We start from the raw sequence: 7366 nt of genomic DNA on the forward strand, positions 1-7366 counted from the left end.
ACACCTGGGTATTGTTATTTAATAACCTTTAGCATATTTTCTAGTGTAAAGGCCATTAAATTTCAACCGATGCAACTTCCTTTATCAATGCCATATGACTGCACCTGCAATGAAGGCCAAGTTCCTGAATAATGGGCACCAAAGGTGTTCTGTGAAACTGTGGACAACATAGTCATCACTTCCAGAGATTTTAAGCTGCAAATGAAACTTTCTTCTGTTACGTGTGTACCTATTGGTATGCGTAAGTATAGAGAATTAAAATGGTGTTATGATGTTTTTAGGGGATTAAAATAGTGGTGTAACAGCAGATGTAATGCTGCTTTCTGCATCATTCAGCACACTTGCAGCAAGAGCAATCAGGGGCTTCAATTCGGGCAGAAATTGCAATGACTCAAAAGATGTGATGCCTAGCTCAAATTGAATGTAAATGAAGACAGCGGATTCATCTCATATGGATAATTTTGGATTCAGGTTCTAAAATTAGTGTACTATCCATTTAAACCCAAAGAAGAACATAATTGCATATTCCTAATTAAATCAGGGTACTTTATCCTAGAAAACAAGTGTATCTTGTTATTTTCAATAAGAATCAATTGTGGAACTAATCAACAATATTTACCTGCAGACTAAATCTGTATTTTTGATCTATATTCAACTGCAGATCAGAAATGGCATCTGACATTCAGAAAGAAATTAAGTCTTGTCATTACGTCTTAGGTCTTCCAAGTCTGCTTTTTTAGCTTTAGGATATATATAACATCAGGAGTCTGTAGAAAGTACACAATATACACAAACCATCTGATGAAGTCCTTTTTATTTCTGAATAGGGAATGTTGATCTGTATTTTCAGGATATCACCACAAAAACTATACCCCAAAACTGTGGGGACAGTTCAATACATGTTTTCCCTTTTTCCTAACTGATGTTTCTCTCCTTGTAGCACGGTTCTGCCCAGCAAACTCACACTTTAGCGCTCTGACACGTGATTTAAACTAAAAAGCTTAAGTACTAGCTGAACAGGAGCCTGCCCTTAATTAAAAGAAGGGATTGCTCTTGTAGCAGTATGACCACGAGAGGGCATGTCACCAGTTATAATAATGTCTCACCAGTGGTATACTACTTCATGCAAGACCTTTATTTTTACTTTTTCTGTCTTTCCCTGCCTTTTCCAATCACATTGGGAATTTTGTATCCTTCTTTGTTAATTAAATGACATAATTCTACAGGCAGGTTCTTATTCATCCAATAGTTGCTAGCTCAAAGTGAAGAAAATGAAGGGTGGAAATTAGAGATGATCATCAAGCTAAGATATATTGAGTCTGTTTTCACTTAGAAAAGGAAGCAAAAGATGAGAGGCAAACAGATAAGGAGGATAGAAAGTATTTGTGGAATAAATAGGATAAAAGCATGGAAAAAGCAGGAAAAAAGTTTAACAGGTAAAATTCTAATCTGAAAAAGTATAAATTATATTATCACAAACCTGAAATTTCTAAGCTTTTTAAAAGTACAAAAAAAAAAGCCATAGTTTGAGGATGAAACATGAAAAAAGGTAAATGAATGAATGAAACATTGATTTTCCCTAAGTATCGTACATGATTTTAGTTTACCAGGGGCCACAACAACAGAGCTGAAGAGATGCATTCAGGTGCCAGCTTCATCTGGCAATTTTAAAACTTCTCCTCTCTTCCTCCCCTCCCCATTCCCAGAGAGCACAGGTTAGAAGTGGTGTTTGCCATGCAGCTGTGCAGACCGGACTGATTAAATTGTGGAACATTTTTGCCTACCCCTGACGCGTTTATTCCCTACACTTATTACCTTCCTCTCTTTTTTGGCAAGGGCGAGTTGCTAGAATTAAATTGTTGGAAGATCTATTACTATTTTAATTATGATCATATTATCCTGTGGAGTTCTCTTGTAACAGTGGTAGAGAAAATGGCTTTTGTTGCTTTAGAAATAAAATAACTACTGCTTTTGCTGACATCAATAGGAGTTACAATTTTGTAAGCAAGGAACAGCATACAGTATTATATGCAGAAGTAAAATTGGCTCAGCTGGTCAGCATGTTTATAATCTCATTTAAAATGAGATCTATGCTTGGCCAAAGGATTCCTCTCTGTCTCCTTTCCCATGGGATAGTAAGCCCTTATAACTCTTAGGATGTTACTGAAGCTCATCAGAGGTACTTAGCTAATTGGTTCTTGTTAGGGATCTCTTCTGAATTTCTCTCTCAGAGCAGGTATTTAAACCAGAGGGTAATGGTTGTTTTTCAGTTAGGGGTGATGCAATTTGCAGTAGCAAATTGCTATGTTCTCCCATCGCACTCAAAAGCAGGGAGAAGCAAGAATAAACCTACTTTACGCACACTAATAACATTTTTTAAACAGTGTTTTTCCTTAAGCATGATATTACTCTGCATCATTCAATAGAAAAACAAGTTCCTTTCAGGGTCAGATGAGGCAAGTGTTCTGAGGAAAACCCACAAGGTCAGGTAACTGTACACATCTATATCATAATGCACCAGTGCTAAATCATATGCATTGCATATGCAGCTTGAATTCTCAAATATCCTAAGATTTGAGATCTGACCTTTGAAACCATGAAGTTATTTTGATGTGTTTTTTTAATCTATATTGAAGAGTCATACACGTAGGTGGATCGATATAGATACGTAGAGCTATAACTCAATTATCTAAATAAGGGATAAGAGCTTCACAGTTTTCAGTCCCTATTTGATCCAGTTTGGTGCTTTGGAAAGGGAACATTGTGCCACTTCGCAGTGAGTGTATATCTAAAACACTACCTTTTCAGTGACCAAAAAGTTTTCTTTTAAATGAAATTATGAATATGTTATGTGGCCTATTTAAACCTCCCGAGTACACAATACCCAGCCTATGAGCCATTCAATTACTTGACATCTCTAATTCAGATCATTAATTCTGCACATCTAAAAGGAGGGTTTTCTTCTCTTGACTGAGGTTTCTTTGAGCTACCGCTATAAAAACATTGAATAACAAACAGGAACTTACTGTCTGTGCAAGCCTGTCCTACATCCCTCCTTGTATCGTGCTTCTTTTATTAGGAAAAATCTTACCATGAGTCCTCACCTTAATGGGAAAAACAGCATTTCGAGATTCTGTCACCTGTATGTAACTCCCTTCAAAGGCAGAGCCAAGAAGCTGCTATTCCAGCTGATGTTTTGATTGCTGACACAAAGACAGCGCAGGTTTGCCAGGCAGCCTTGTGAGAGGGCGATTAGCAAGCAGCTTCACCTCGGTGCAACCCGAGCCATCACTTGCTCAGGTGAAGGGAAGCTGTCAAAAGCCAATTCACTTTCTAGCAATCAACACCTGAGATCAGGTCAGTGACTTCGCAGCGCAAGACATTTCTTGCTGTGCCCAAGAAACTGAAGTTTGCCATGCTTGCCAGTCTCTCTTGACAGTCTTAATAAGACTTATTCAGTGCAACACAGTTTCTTGCAATCTTGTTACCTCCTTTGCAAGCAAAATGCTGGAGGAGAGAGGTTCAGATGTTCCAGTTTCCTCCAAAGATGGAGCCATAGCCATGAGCCTTTATACACTCAAATTTCAAAAGGTTTCTGATAAGCCAGAGGTGGTGTGTCAGTCCTTACATGAAGTTTTTCAACATCCTTTACGATGTTTCATGACTGTCTCAAAGTTGTCTTGTAGTTAATATTATGCCCCCAGCTAGATTATTAGACATAATGTCTCGCAAGAAGAAGGTAGTTCAAATCTAGCTTGCATCATATTACTTGGTAAAATAAACAAGCCAGTAAGAGCGTAAAATTTCCTATCAGCCGTTACAAGACTTTCTAGATAGTTTTAAACAGTACAAGACACATGATTGCCATTGCCCAAGGTAGAATTGCCAGAGTAGTGTGATACGTTGTTCCTCGTCAGACACTTGGTAATACAGCAACTTCACCAGAGTTTGGAGGACTAAAGGTGCATCAGCTGCTAGAATCTATAAAACCCATCACCCAGCAGATTCCTGACTTTCTTACTCAGCACACAGGTCTTACAAAAGGATGATTTAGTAGATTGTCCGAATAATATAGGATGAGCTCAGTGGTGTAAATGGTTTGAGTGAAGGTAAAACCAACTAATTTCTAATGCCTAGGTGCAGAAAATAAGAGGATTCATGCAGATAAAAAGAGGTAGAAATTCTTATATGCAGGATATTCTCTATAGCATTCTCACTTCAAGCTGCCAACCACTGCTCTGAAGAAGCTTCCAAACAGAATTAATTACAATTTTTGTATATATAGTTCTGTATCTCTCTTGCTATAGAGATCTTTAGCTCTCTATATATCTAAATATAAAATAGATCTCTATGGAGAGTATCAGTATTATATCTATATATTATTATATAGAATAGTGTTATTGATCTATATTGTTATTATCCATATATATCTATATATTATCGGATACCTGAATAAATATATATTATATGACTATATAGTTATATGATTTATGTCTATTTTATTATAATTTATCTATTATCTGTTATTGCTTGTATAATTATTTGTTATATGTATTTTAGGGGCTGTACATTTTTATCAGAGACATTAGGTAACACACTACAGCAAATCCCATATAGCACTACTAACCAGCACCTGTCTCTAAGGCAGAAAACGAGGGTCAGCTGGTGTTCACAATGCTATTCAAAGCAGTGAAGAAAGATCAGCTACAAGCTACAGCAAATTCCCTTGAGGTTACCAAGGCAGGTGAGGTATGTTTCAAGTCAACTTGTCAGAGCAGCAGTATTTCAGCCTAGAAGGGCTGTTGGTCAATAAAGTCTCAACCAGAAAAGTCAACACAGTACAGCACACAGGACTGTAATTCCTTTTCCAAGTTAAGACTAAACAGGTAAAACAGGTCATAGATAAATCTCTGATTTTTTTCAAACCCCATCAAACATTTTATCATCAAGCAGTTGTGCACTGGATGCTGCACAAGCACCAACACATGCTCTTTAGGGCTGGACGGCTTCCGAAAGGTCTGGAGAATCTGATAATATACAGGCAGCTAGCAACTCGCCCTTCGCGTCTCAGGGCTAGCTGCCTATCTTCAGATGACATTTTTTCCCCTGTGCTTAGTATTTTCTGTGTCTGTGGCAGATTACAACCTAGACCAGGGAGACAGGTACATGAAGACCACAGTCAGTAGAAGAAAAGGGATGTCTAAAGATTTTCAGCTTTCAAATGAGGCATTAATTTCTTGTTTTACCCTACTTGTGAGGTTCAGCACACCAATAACATCCAAAAGCATATTTATATAGGGATACCTCAAAAACGTTAATTGTGCCTAAGCTGCGCTAAAGCATGAACATGCTGCATGAGGTCCCTTCAGACCTACATGCGCTCTTTCCTCCCCACAGAAACCAGAGGAGGACTGGTGCATGGCTTTGCCAGGGGCCTGAGCAGGCCAGCAGGCATTAATTACCCTGATCAGCCTCACATGAGCCTCCACCCACGCATCATCCACCCATTGGCCCTGGAGCTGCATTTAAACCCAGGCCTGGGACTCAGGCCTTGCTGGAGCTGTAGTGTTTGTGTGCTGTGGGTTAGGTGTTCCAGATGCTGTCTTGCTCTTGGACCTGCCTTGTTTTTACAGGTAGGATTGCTGGCCATGGTTACTCTGGCTCTTCTTGCTTAGGTGCTGTGTGACTGTACCCCCTGTTTGGGGGGGGGGGGTGTTGATGCCTTGTTGCTACCCAGCCTGCTGCTGCTCCCTGGCAGGGAATGTGAGTCTCATATCAAAATAGATTTGGGCTGCTGCTATAAAAGTGAAATATCAGTTTTGTATCAATTTGGGTCTTCAATCCCTTGCAGAAAAAGGGCCTGGTTTGTGCTAATTCCTGTGGTGACTGCAAATAGAGAGAAACACTGGACTAAGTGTGAAAATGGGTGTTTAAGCTTAGATGAGAGACTAAAGAAGAGAAGGAAGCTGCATTAGAGGGAGTGTGGTGGCTCACTTAATGCTATTTACTATCTACTTGCTTGAACAAGTAAAAACGCTTTCTGTGTGGATTCTGAGAAAATGGATTGTAACAACAAAATTGTCTTGTATCCCTTGCCTCAATGGCTTATATTAGACACCAAACTTCAATGAAGGCAGGTATGGTCTTGTTTGTCCAATTTCTTTAAGGGTAGTGTAAATGCTAGTTCAATCAATACATTTGGCTCTGTTTTAGAGACAAGTACCTGTAACTGGTTTATCTGATAGGCATGCCCTGCATGAAGCAAGTCCACAGGGCTGTGACATTTAGTGTTTGTTATACAAATAGAGAGAGTCTGTGGCTCTGCAGTGAAAGCATCCCCTATCTCAAGCAAACAAAAAAACCCCTCATGTAGCTTTTTAGATGGGAAACTTAAAATAATCTTGTCATGCTTTGTCTAACATAGTCTGCTGAATCTTATTTATTAATTCCTCTGGAAAACCTACAATTTTTACCAGAACTTGGTGGACCTTCCACAAAAAGAGCTTGTCTTGGTTTAAAGAATTCAGATGGAGAGGAATCTGCTGTCTTGAATCTATTCTCTGTCTTGTTACAATTGTGTCTGATAGATGGAAGAGACTTCTTATCCTGATAACTGTCTTTATGTTTTTATTTTCTTTTGCTTATTTTTTGGTAGTAACAACATCATAACTATGTTGGGTGGTCCGTGGTGTGCTGGTTTTGGCTGGGATAGGGTTAATTTTCTTTGTAATAGTAGTGTGGGGTATTTTTCTTTATTTAAAGCTCAACTAAAACAAGAAGGCTTTGTAATGACATACTTTTAAACTCCGCCTCTTCAAGAGAGATTTGTTGCAATAAACCTTGAAAAGTATTGGTTTGCTGCAGCATTCATCATGGGGGCAGAGCAAGTACTGTGGTAATCATTGAGGGAGAGTGGAGATGCAGTTCAGTGTGAGGGCCAAAACTAAGCCTGGCATCAAAATGCAAATAGGAGTTCAGTTTCAGGGCAAGCCCACCTGTGCATGGAGAAGGCTATGAGATTCTCAGTGCCTGTATCCCAAGAAAACAAATTATGAAATGTTACACATGATAACCTGGTTGATTGGCAGCCACTGGCTGCTGGAGGGCCCCTGGAAAGTTACTACCACTTGAGTCTAGAGCTCTGGGAGACGGGAAGGCTCAGTGCCAGGACTTCAAGGACATCATTTTTGCCTTTGGGGTAGCAGCCCTGGAGGAGGCATCTGGACTTAGAGACATCAAGCTAGAAAGGGGGCAAAATGGACATAGTAGCAAGAAGCTGTTAGAGATGCCACTTACATCAGGTAAATACATTGTTTTGAAAATATATGTAGATAAACTACACTTGGAAGATTATCCTTGCCCTTGA

Source organism: Platalea leucorodia (assembly GCF_965183815.1).
Source record: "Platalea leucorodia genome assembly, chromosome: 7".
In the NCBI taxonomy this organism is placed as follows: Eukaryota; Metazoa; Chordata; class Aves; order Pelecaniformes; family Threskiornithidae; genus Platalea; species Platalea leucorodia.